Raw genomic sequence first — 12654 nt, forward strand, 5'->3', positions numbered from 1 at the left:
AAAACTGTTCGGAGGCAAAAAGCTACTAGTCCCGCTCATCTAATTGGAGCTATGTTTCTTTGATATTTTGGAATCTATAGTATGTTCTCTTCTTTTTATCCTATTTTGATTTTCAGTTGCTTGGGGACAAGCAACAATTTAAGTTTGGTGTTGTGATGAGCGGATAATTTGTACGCTTTTTGGCATTGTTTTTAGTATGTTTTTAATATCTTTTAGTTAGTTTTTAGTATATTTTTATTAGTTTTTAATTAAAATTCACTTTTCTGGACTTTACTATGAGTTTGTGTGTTTTTCTGTGATTTCAGGTATTTTCTGACTGAAATTGAGGGTCCTAAGCAAAAATCTGATCCAGAGACTGAAAAGGACTGCAGATGCTGTTGGATTCTGACCTCCCTGCACTCGAAGTGGATTTTCTGGAGCTACAGAAGCCCAATTGGCGCGCTCTCAACGGCATTGGAAAGTAGACACCCTGGGCTTTTCAGCAATATATAATAGTCCATACTTTGCCCAATATTTGATGGCCCAAACCGGCGCTCAAAGTCACCTACAGAATTTCCAGCGTTAAACGCCAGAACTGGCATAAAATTTGGAGTTAAACGCCCAAACTGGCATAAAAGCTGGCGTTTAACTCCAGAAAAGGTCTCTACACGAAATTCCTTCATTGCTCAGCCCAAGCACACACCAAGTGGGCCCGGAAGTGGATTTTTCTGTCATTTACTCATTTCTGTAAACCTTAGGATACTAGTTCACTATTAATAGGACCTTTTGACATTGTATCTGTACCTTATGACCTCATACATTTTTTACACGTTTCTTTCCACAGTATGAGTCTCTAAACCCCATGGTTGGGGGTGAGGAGCTCTGCTGTGTCTTGATGGATTAATGCAATTACTACTGTTTCTTGTTCAATCATGCTTGCTTCGATTCTAAGATAACACTTGTTCTTAATCCGGATGAATGTGATGATCCGTGACAATCATCATCATTCTCAACTATGAACACGTGCCTGACAACCACCTCTGTTCTATCTTAGATTGAGTAGTTATCTCTTGGGTTCTTTAATCGGAATCTTCGTGGTATAGGCAGGACCTGATGGCAGCATTCAGAGAATCCGGAAGGTCTAAACCTTGTCTGTGGTATTCTGAGTAGGATTCAATGATTGAATGACTGTGATGTGCTTCAAACCTGTAACCTACTGGGCGTTAGTGACAGACGCAAAAGAGGGATTCTATTCCGGTAAGGGAGGGAACCAAACCGGTGATTGGCAGTACTGTGACAGAGTGCGTGCATTAGCTTTCACTGCGAGGATGGGAGGTAGCCATTGACAACGGTGAAACCCTACACGAGCTTGCCATGGAAGGAGACTTGCGTGTTTGATGAAGAAGACAGTAGGAAAGCAGAGATTCAGAAGATGGAGCATCTCCAAAACCCCAACCTATTCTCCATTACTGCAAAACAAGTAACCATTTCATGTTCTTTTGCTTTTCACAATCAATCCTGATAATTTTTGATCTCCTGACTAAGATTTACAAGATAACCATAGCTTGCTTCAAGCCGACAATCTCCGTGGGATCGACCCTTGCTCACGCAAGGTATTACTTGGACGACCCAGTGCACTTGCTGGTTAGTTGTGCGGAGTTGCAAAAGTGTTATTGCAATTTCGTGCACCATTCTTTCTCTTTTTTTTTTTTGTATTCACTGCTTTTTCTTGCTTCAAGAATCATTTTTAATGATTTTTCAGATCCTCAGTAACATGTCTCCTTTTTCATCATTCTTTCAAGAGCCAACATTCATGAACCACAAATTCAAGATACATATGCACTGTTTAAGCATACATTCAGAGAACAAGAGTATTGCCACCACATCAAATTAATTAAACTGTTATAAAATTCAAAATTCATGCAATTCTTTCCTTTTCAATTTAAGCACGTTTTTATTCAAGAAAGGTGATGGATTCATAGGACATTCATAACTTTAAGGCATAGACACTAAGACACTAATGATCACAAGACACAAACATAGATAACATAAAGCACAAAATTCGAAAAACAGAAGAATAAAGAACAAGGAAATTAAGGAACGGGTCCACCTTAGTGATGGCGGCTCTTTCTTCCTCTTGAAGATCCTATGGAGTGCTTGAGCTCCTCAATGTCTCTTCCTTGTCTTTGTTGCTCCTCTCTCATGATTCTTTGATCTTCTCTAATTTCATGGAGGAGAATGGAGTGTTTTTGATGCTCCACCCTTAGTTGTCCCATGTTGGAACTCAATTCTCCTAGGGAGGTGTTTACTTGCTCCCAATAGTTTTGTGGAGGAAAGTGCATCCCTTGAGGTATCTCAGGGATCTCTTGATGAGAGGGGTCTCTTGTGTGCTCCATCCTTTTCTTGGTAATGGGCTTATCCTCATCAATGGTGATGTCTCCCTCTATGTCAACTCCAACTGAATAACAGAGGTGACAAATGAGGTGAGGAAAGGCTAACCTTGCTAAGGTAGAGGACTTATCCGCCACCTTGTAGAGTTCTTGGGCTATGACCTCATGAACTTCCACTTCTTCTCCAATCATGATGCTATGGATCATGATAGCCCGGTCTATGGTAACTTCGGACCGGTTGCTAGTGGGAATGATTGAGCGTTGGATGAACTCCAACCATCCTCTAGCCACGGGTTTGAGGTCATGCCTTCTCAGTTGAACCGGCTTGCCTCTTGAATCTTGCTTCCATTGTGCGCCCTCTTCACATATGATTGTGAGGACTTGGTCCAACCTTTGATCAAAGTTGACCCTTCTTGTGTAAGGATGTTCATCTCCTTGCATCATAGGCAAGTTGAACGCCACCCTCACACTCTCAGGACTAAAATCCAAGTATTTCCCCCGAACCATAGTGAGATAATTCTTTGGATCCGGGTTCATACTTTGATCATGGTTCTTTGTGATCCATGCATTGGCATAGAACTCTTGAACCATCAAGATTCCGACTTGTTGAATGGGGTTGGTAAGTACTTCCCAACCTCTTCTTCGGATCTCATGGCGGATCTCCGGATATTCACCCTTTTTGAGTGAAAAGGGGACCTCGGGGATCACCTTCTTCAAGGCCACAACTTCATAGAAGTGGTCTTGATGCACCCTTGAGATGAATCTATCCATCTCCCATGACTCGGAGGTGGAAGCTTTTGCCTTCCCTTTCCTCTTTTTAGAGGTTTCTCCGGCCTTGGATGCCATAAATGGTTATGGAAAAACGAAAAAGCAACGCTTTTACCATACCAAACTTAAAATGTTTGCTCGTCCTCGAGCAAAAGAAGAAAGAAGAGAGTAGAAGAAGAAGGAATGAGGAAGAGGGAGATGGTGGTGTGTTCGGCTAAAGAGGGGTAGAAGTGGTGTTTAGGTTGTGTGAAAATGAAGTGTTGAAGAAGGGTATATATAGGAGAGAGGGGAGAAGGTAGTTCGGCCATTATGGGTGGGTTTGGGAGGGAAAGTGGTTTGAATTTAAAGGGTGAGGTTGGTGGGGTTTTATGAAGGATGGATGTGAGTGGTGAAGAGAAGGATGGGATTTGATAGGTGAAGGGTTTTTGGGGAAGAGGTGTTGAGGTGATTGGTGAATGGGGGAAGAAGAGAGAGAGTGGTGGTGGGGTCCTGTGGGGTCCACAGATCCTGTGGTGTCAAGGAAAAGTCATCCCTGCACCAAATAGCATCAAAATCCACGTTTTGAGCTATTTCTGGCGTTAAACGCCGGGCTGGTGCCCATTCCTGGCGTTTAACGCCAGGTTCTAGCCCTTTTCTGGCGTTTAACGCCAGTCTGGTGCCCCTTTCTGGCGTTAAACGCCCAGAATGGTGCCAGACTGGGCGTTAAACGCCCAACTGCTAGGCTTACTGGCGTTTAAACGCCAGCAGCTTCTTCCTCCAGGGTGTGCTATTTTTCTTCCTGTTTTTCATTATGTTTTTGCTTTTTTCATTGTTTTTGTGACTTCTTATGATCATCAACCTACAAAAAAGATAAAATAACAAAAGAAAATAGTTAACTATAAAACATTGGGTTGCCTCCCAACAAGCGCTTCTTTAATGTCATTAGCTTGACAGAGGACTCTTATGGAGCCTCAGAAATGCTCAGAACCGTGTTGGAACCTCCCAACACCAAACTTAGAGTTTGAATGTGGGGGTTCAACACCAAACTTAGAGTTTGGTTGTGGCCTCCCAACACCAAACTTAGAGTTTGACTGTGGGGGCTCTGCTTGGCTCTGTTTTGAGGGAAGCTCTTCATGCTTCCTCTCCATGATGATAGAGTGATGTCCTTGGGCCTTAAACACCAAGGATTCTTCATTCACTTGAATGATCAACTCTCCTCTATCAACATCAATCACAGCCTTTGCTGTGGCTAGGAAGGGTCTGCCAAGGATGATGGATTCATCCATGCACTTCCCAGTCTCTAGGACTATGAAATCAGTAGGGATGTAATGGTTCTCAGCTTTAACCAAAACATTCTCTACAAGTCCATAGGCTTGTTTTCTTGAGTTGTCTGCCATCTCTAGTGAGATTTTTGCAGCTTGCACCTCAAAGATCCCTAATTTCTCCATTACAGAGAGGGGCATGAGGTTTACACTTGACCCTAAGTCACACAAGGCCTTCTTGAAGGTCATGGTGCCTATAGTACAAGGTATAGAAAACTTCCCAGGATCCTGCCTCTTTTGAGGTAATTTCTGCCTAGACAAGTCATCCAGTTCTTTGGTGAGCAAGGGAGGTTCGTCTTCCCAAGTCTCATTCCCAAATAACTTGTCATTTAGCTTCATGATTGCTCCAAGGTATTTAGCAACTTGCTCTTCAGTGACATACTCATCCTCTTCAGAGGAAGAATACTCATCAGAGCTCATGAAAGGCAGAAGTAAGTCCAATGGAATCTCTATGGTCTCATTTTGAGCCTCAGATTCCCATGGTTCCTCATTGGGGAACTCAGAGGAGGTTGGTGCACGCCCATTGAGGTCTTCCTCAGTGGCGTCCACCTCTTCTCTTTCCTCTCCATATTCGGCCATGGTTATGGCTTTGCACTCTCCTTTTGGATTTTCTTCTGTATTACTTGGGAGAGTACTAGGAGGGAGTTCAGTAACTTTCTTGCTCAGCTGACCCACTTGTCCTTCCAAATTTCTGATGGAGGACCTTGTTTCATTCATGAAACTTTGAGTGGTCTTTATTAGATCAGAGACCATTGTTGCTAAGTCAGAGGTATTCTGCTTAGAACTCTCTGTCTGTTGCTGAGAAGATGATGGAAAAGGCTTGTTATTGCCAAGCCTGTTTCTTCCACCATTATTGTTATTGAAACCTTGTTGAGGTCTCTCTTGATTCTTCCATGAGAAATTTGGGTGATTTCTCCATGAAGAATTATAGGTGTTTCCATAGGGTTCTCCTAGGTAATTCACCTCTTCCATTGAAGGATTCTCAGGATCATAAGCTTCTTCCTCAGATGAAGCTTCCTTAGTACTGCCAGGTGCATTTTGCATTCCAGACAGACTTTGAGAAATCAAATTGACTTGTTGAGTCAATATCTTGTTCTGAGCCAGTATGGCATTCAGAGTGTCAATCTCAAGAACTCCTTTCTTCTGACTAGTCCCATTGTTCACAGGATTCCTTTCAGAAGTGTACATGAATTGGTTATTTGCAACCATTTCAATCAGCTCTTGAGCCTCTGTAGGCGTCTTCTTCAAATGAAGAGATCCTCCAGCAGAGCTATCCAAAGACATCTTGGATAGTTCAGAGAGACCATCATAGAAAATACCTATGATGCTCCATTCAGAAAGCATGTCTGAGGGACATCTTCTGATTAATTGTTTGTATCTTTCCCAAGCTTCATAGAGGGATTCTCCATCCTTCTGTCTGAAGGTTTAGACTTCCACTCTAAGCTTACTCCATCTTTGAGGTGGAAAGAACTTTGCCAAGAAGGCATTGACTAGCTTTTCCCAAGAGTCCAGGCTTTCTTTAGGTTGAGAATCCAACCATATTCTAGCTCTGTCTCTTACAGCAAAAGGGAATAGCATCAGTCTATAGACCTCAGGGTCAACCCCATTAGTCTTGACTGTGTCACAGATTTGCAAGAATTCAGCTAAAAACTGATGAGGATCTTCCATTGGAAGTCCATGGAACTTGCAATTCTGTTGCATTAGAGAAACTAATTGAGGCTTAAGCTCAAAGTTGTTTGCTCCAATGGCAGGGATAGAGATGCTTCTCCCATAAAAATCAGGAGTAGGTGCAGTAAAGTCACCCAGCACCTTCCTTGCATTGTTGGCATTGTTGTTGTTTTCGGCTGCCATGTGTTCTTCTTCTTTGAAGAATTCGGTCAGGTCCTCTAAAGAGAGTTGTGCCTTGGCTTCTCTCAGCTTTCGCTTCAAGGTTCTCTTAGGTTCAGGGTCAGCTTCAACAAGAATGCCTTTGTCTCTGCTTCTGCTCATATGAAAGAGAAGAGAACAAGAAAATGTGGAATCCTCTATGTCACAGTATAGAGATTCCTTGAAGTGTCAGAGGAAAAGAAAAATAGAAGAAAGAAGGAGAAGAAGAATTCGAACTTTAATTAGATAAGGTTCGAATTGTGCATTAAGAAGGAGTGGTACTCCATAAATAGAAGGATGTGGGAGGAGGGAAGAGAATTTTCGAAAATTCAATTGAAAACCTTTTGAAAATTTGATTGATAATTTTCGAAAATTCAAAGTGAAAAAGAAATCAAGTGATTTTTGAAAAAGATTTTGAAATTAGAAGTTTTAAAAAGATTTGATTGAAAACTATTTTGAAAAAGATGTGATAAAAAAAATATGATTGAAAAGTTATGGTTTTAAAAAGATGTGATTGAGAAGATATGATTTGAAAACAATTTTAAAAGATATGATTTGAAAACAATTTGAAAAGATATGATTTTGAAAATTAGTGACTTGCCTAACAAGAAAAGATATGATTCAAACATAAAACCTTTCTCAACAGAAAAGGTAACAAATTTGAGATGTTCAATCAAATCATTAATTGTTAGGAAGTATCTTTGAAAAAGGAAAGAAATTGATTTTGAAAACATTTGATTGAAAAGATATGATTTGAAAAAGATTTGATTTTGAAAACTTGAAAAAAATTGATTTTGAAAACAAAATCTTCCCCCTAGCACCATCCTGGCGTTAAACGCCCAGAATGGTATACATTCTGGCGTTTAACGCCCAAAATGCTACCTCTTTGGGCGTTAAACGCCCAACCAGGTACCCTGGCTGGCGTTTAAACGCCAGTCTGTCTTCTTCACTGGGCATTTTTGAATGCTCAGCTTTTTCTGTATAATTCCTCTGCATTATGTTCTGAATCTTCAATTCTTTGTATCATTGACTTGAAAAGACACAAATTAAAAATATTTTTGGATTTTTAATAATCAAAATGCAACAAGAATCAAATAACAATGCATGCAAGACACTAAACTTAAGATGAGACACTAAACTTAAGCAAGAAACATCAAATATTATTTTTTTTTTGGTTTTTATAATTTTGTAATTTTTTTTTTGTGTTTTTCGAAAATTAAGTGAGAAAAGGTATCAAAATTCTTAATGAGAATTCCAGGAATCAGTGCAATGCTAGTCTAAGACTCCGGTCCAGGAATTAGACATGGCTTCACAGCCAGCCAAGCTTTCAAAGAAAGCTTCGGTCCAAAACACTAGACATGACCAAAGGTCAGCCAAGCCTTAGCAGATCACTGCTCCAAAAGCAAAATTGATGAAAATCAACAAGCTCTTGTGGTGATCAGTTGAAACCTCGGTCCAATCAGATTAGACATGGCTTCTCAGCCAGCCAGATTTCAACAAATCATCATGAAACTCTAGAATTCATCTTCAAGAATTTCGAAAAAAATAAATACCTAATCTAAGCAACAATATGAACCGTCAGTTGTCCAAACTAGAACAATCCCAGGCATTGTTACCAAAAGCTTGCTCAAAACTTGAACAATCCCCGGCAACGGCGCCAAAAACTTGGTGCGCGAAATTGTGATCACTACAACTTCACACAACTAACCAGCAAGTGCACTGGGTCGTCCAAGTAATACCTTACGTGAGTAAGGGTCGATCCCACGGAGATTGTTGCTATTGAAGCAAGCTATGGTCATCTTGTAAATCTCAGTCAGGCAGACTCAAATGGGTATGGTGATGAACGAAAATAACATAAAAGATAAAGATAGAGGTACTTATGTAATTCATTGGTAGGAACTTCAGATAAGCGTATGAAGATGCCTTCCCTTCCGTCTCTCTGCTTTCCTACTGTCTTCATCCAATCCTTCTTACTCCTTTCCATGGCAAGCTCGTGTAGGGTTTCACCGTTGTCAGTGGCTACCTCCCATCCTCTCATTGAAAACGATTGCATATGCTCTGGTCACAGCATAGCGGAATTCATCTGTCGGTTCTCAATCAGACCGGAATAGAATCCAATGATTCTTTTGGCGTCTGTCACTAACGCCCCGCCCTCAGGAGTTTGAAGCACGTCACAGTCATTCAGTCATTGAATCCTACTCAGAATACCACAGACAAGGTTAGACCTTCCGGATTCTCTTGAATGCTGCCATCAGTTCTCGCCTATACCACGAAGACTCTGATCTCACGGAATGGCTGGCTCGTTTGTCAGGCGAGCACTCGGTTGTCAGGCGATCAACCATGCATCGTGCAATCAGGAATCCAAGAGATATTCACTAAGCCTCAGATGCGTATAGAACAAGAGTGGTTGTCAGTCACTTTGTTCATGAGTGAGAATGGTGATGGGCGTCAATCATCACCTTCATCATGTTGAAGAACAAGTGATATCTTGGACAAAGAACAAGCGGAATTGAATAGAAGAACAATAGTAATTGCATTAATACTCGAGGTACAGCAGAGCTCCACACCTTAATTTATGGTGTGTAGAAACTCCACCGTTGAAAATACATAAGCATAAGGTCTAGGCATGGCCGAATGGCCAGCCTCCCAATGATCTAAGATAGCATAAAACAAAGATAGCTACCAAAGTCTGCTTAATACAGTAGTAAAAGGTCCTATTTATAGATAACTAGTAGCCTAAGGTGTACAGAAATGAGTAAATGACATAAAAATCCACTTCCGGGCCCACTTGGTGTGTGCTCGGGCTGAGCAATGAAGGAATTTCGTGTAGAGACCTTTTCTGGAGTTAAACGCCAGCTTTCATGCCAGTTTGGGCGTTTAACTCCAAATTTTATGCCAGTTCCGGCGTTTAACGCTGGAATTTCTGTGGGTGACTTTGAGCGCCGGTTTGGGCCATCAAATCTTGGGCAAAGTATGGACTATTATATATTGCTGGAAAGCCCAGGATGTCTACTTTCCAACGCCGTTGAGAGCGCGCCAATTGGGCTTCTGTAGCTTCAGAAAATCCTCTTCGAGTGCAGGGAGGTCAGAATCCAACAGCATCTGCAGTCCTTTTTGGTCTCTGAATCAGATTTTTGCTCAGGTCCCTCAATTTCAGCCAGAAAATACCTGAAATCACAGAAAAACACACAAACTCATAGTAAAGTCCAGAAAAGTGAATTTTAACTAAAAACTAATAAAAATATACTAAAAACTAACTAGATCATATCAAAAACATACTAAAAACAATGCCAAAAAGTGTACAAATTATCCGCTCATCAACAACACAGATGTACAAAGGAACTCTAAGGACATCTATGACTTTTTCTTTTAATTTTGCACTTTCTGTCTTTTTTCGCTCTATGGCTTTTTTCATACAAACTTCACTATTTGCCTTTTTCTATGAGACTCAAGAAATGACAAAATTAAACAGAAAAATTACAAAATAGAATACATTGAAGGAGAAGAAAATCTGTTAGCTCAGGTAGCTCTGAGAACTCTATGCCTTGCACTCTCACACTTTTTCCTTGCTTCAAACCCTGACTGTTCACTCTTACTTATAGAGAGAAGCCTTCACGATAGAAACCAAACAAACCAAGCTAAACTTCTTCTTCTTCAAAAACAAAACCGGTTCGGCCAGATAGAGAGAAGAGATAACTCATGCAAAACCCAACATGCAATTATCTCTAGTCCTTCCTTGGTCATCAATCTTCATCAATCCGAGCGCTCCACCCTTGGCTTGCTCTCCAAGATGAGTTTCTGGCCCTTGATGCTTCATGATGATGATAGCTTCATCTGCTCTAATCTCTGTCTCTTCTATCACGTAGCCACCCTAGCTACTTCCTGTGGTGGTTGAGTAGAATCAGAGACAAGCCATCCCTCCAAGGATCTTCTCTTTGTTGGCCAAATCTCCTTCAACCATTTTTGGTATGAAGAAGCCAATATCTCATCACCATATCCTACCATAAGTGATAAGAATCACAGCCACTACATTTTTTATGTTTTTTTGCCATCATGGTGATGGTCTTTTTACTAGCTCCTTCTTCTTCTTGTTGGTAGCTTGCTAATGCTTCCATATTTCCTGATGGAAAATGACCGAGAGAGAGAGAAGAAAGAGTAGAGAAAGAGAAAGGAAAAGCAAAGCTATGAGTATTATCAAAGATAAATTAATTAGGTGTAATTCTCCATGCTTTGTGTAGTAACGTGTAGACTTCCATCAAAGCCATCAAATCACTTTACTTTTTCTCTTTCATGTTTCCAAGACAATTAATACAAGTTAAATGAATTTTGAAATCCCTTATGATGAAAATAGGTATCCGTTGCAAGCATTGCAACCTTTGCTTTCTTTTCTTTTAATTTTCGGACCAAGCATTGGATTGTGTAGCAACAATTATTAATATGGGCTTGTAGTAATAATAGTTCAATTTTGGCCCAAATAATGTAACCATTAATTCAACCATGTGGATCAAAGAATTTTTGTATCATTGCTGAATGTTAACTTTAATTTGGGCTTGCACCAGAATTCTTTTATTTTCGGTCCAATTAAAAACCTGCATCACAAAATTATTAATTTAACAAATAAGAGTTAGAATCAATTTAATAATTTTACAATTAATAAAATTAATAATGTTTAGTCATCACAAATTTAGAATTTTTCAAACTCATCATGATGAAATAACCAAAGAAATCTTGCTGCATGTGTAATCTCATTTATCCATTTATAACTTCGTGATTGTGCTTTTTTCTGCTAAGTTATGTACAACCTATGAAGCACTAATATAAGCACTAACACTGATACTGAGTTATGTTCAAGCATTTATAAATTAGAATTTACCAATATACATACATTATTCAAGCATTTAGAAATGTAAAATTTCCAATAGTCACTGCTACTATATTCTGCCAAAGTTTTTTGAACATTTTTAACATATATCATTTGTGTCAAACTTTTTAGATAAATAATAGTTTTACTATTTGTTTTCATACTCAACGTAAACCGTTGCTGCCTCCAGCAGTTTACGCACGTATGGGTCAAACATTAACAAACAAAAACTACAATAGTCTCTAGCAGTTTCTGTATTCTCCCATTCGCATGTAATCCATTGCTGACTACAGCAGATTATGTGTTTTGTAAAACCCGATTAATTAACGGCTAATTAACCCATAAATGAGAATTTATTCTAGAAAGTCTAAAATTTAATTTTTATGGCTTAATATGATAGAGGAGGTTGAGACGAGAATTTCGGTACCAATTTTATAGAATTCGGACCAAGATTGGACCGAACGGGCCAAACCGGGCCAACCGGACCCAAAGTGGGCCCTTGGCCCAACATAACTAAACCAAAACCCTAGTTTTCAGCATTCTCTCTCCTCACTAAACACACTCACATGCTGAAAATGGAGGCCATGGAGGGAAGAACACTCTCTCAAGTTCTTTCTCTCACTTGATCTTCAAACCACCATAACTTTTGATCTAGAGCTCCGATTGCCGCTCCATTTATGGCCACGCGTTCACCATGAAGAGCTCTACAAAACCCATACAATTAATCTTGAGATAAGCCACGTTTTGCTCTTCGAAATTCCAGCATTGTTTTCGAGTTTTATGAGCAAAAATGTTGAGATTTTGGACTCTTTGATGTTATAGGATCCAACTCTCTTGAAGGAGAAGGTTAATCTTGTCTCCTTGGACCTTGGGTGTGGTAAGATTCTCAACCCTAGTGTAATTTATGGTTCTATGATGTTTGGGTTTTGAGATGTTGTGTATGAGTGTGATGATTGTGGCTTAGGTTGTGTATATGTGAATATTGGAGCTTGATTGGTGATTTTGAAAAGCTTAAAAAAGGGATTTGGTGGTGAAAAATCTGTTCTTGGAGGTTTTGAGGCCTTGAGAGCTTGTGGATAAGTGGTTTGGAAGTGCTCCGGTTGAGCTTGGGAAATCGGGTAAGATATGGTTTCGGTTTCCCGTATCTAATATGTAATGTGGTAGGAAATACTTAGGCTAGAGGCCCTAAGATAGGCATTGAATGGTTGATGTTGTAGAATGATTGAGATATATGATGTGGTCATATATGTGATGATGATTATTGATGCCTTGGTGGTATGATGTATGAGAAATATGCATGTTGTGATATATGCTTGATGATTAATTATGGTTGAATTGTGGGTTGAACCATGTTGATGGTGAGTATGATATTAATTGTATACCATGATGATTTATTGGAATTAGTGTTGTTGAAAATTGGCATGAGGAAGAGTATATGATATGTCAACGTGTTTGGGTTTGAGCCACTTGGGTGAAGTGGGTTAAAATG

General features: G+C 39.9%; 1 non-coding gene across 1 annotated transcript; it reads left to right on the forward strand.

Moving 5' to 3' along the window:
* The first annotated feature begins 5776 nt into the window (after positions 1 to 5776).
* Positions 5777 to 5884, forward strand: LOC130972727 (small nucleolar RNA R71). The gene has a single exon (XR_009083889.1). It is a non-coding gene; the product is annotated as a small nucleolar RNA R71 (small nucleolar RNA).
* Positions 5885 to 12654: the final 6770 nt, after the last annotated feature.

This window comes from Arachis stenosperma, chromosome 3 (genome assembly GCF_014773155.1).
Source record: "Arachis stenosperma cultivar V10309 chromosome 3, arast.V10309.gnm1.PFL2, whole genome shotgun sequence".
NCBI lineage: Eukaryota > Viridiplantae > Streptophyta > Magnoliopsida > Fabales > Fabaceae > Arachis > Arachis stenosperma.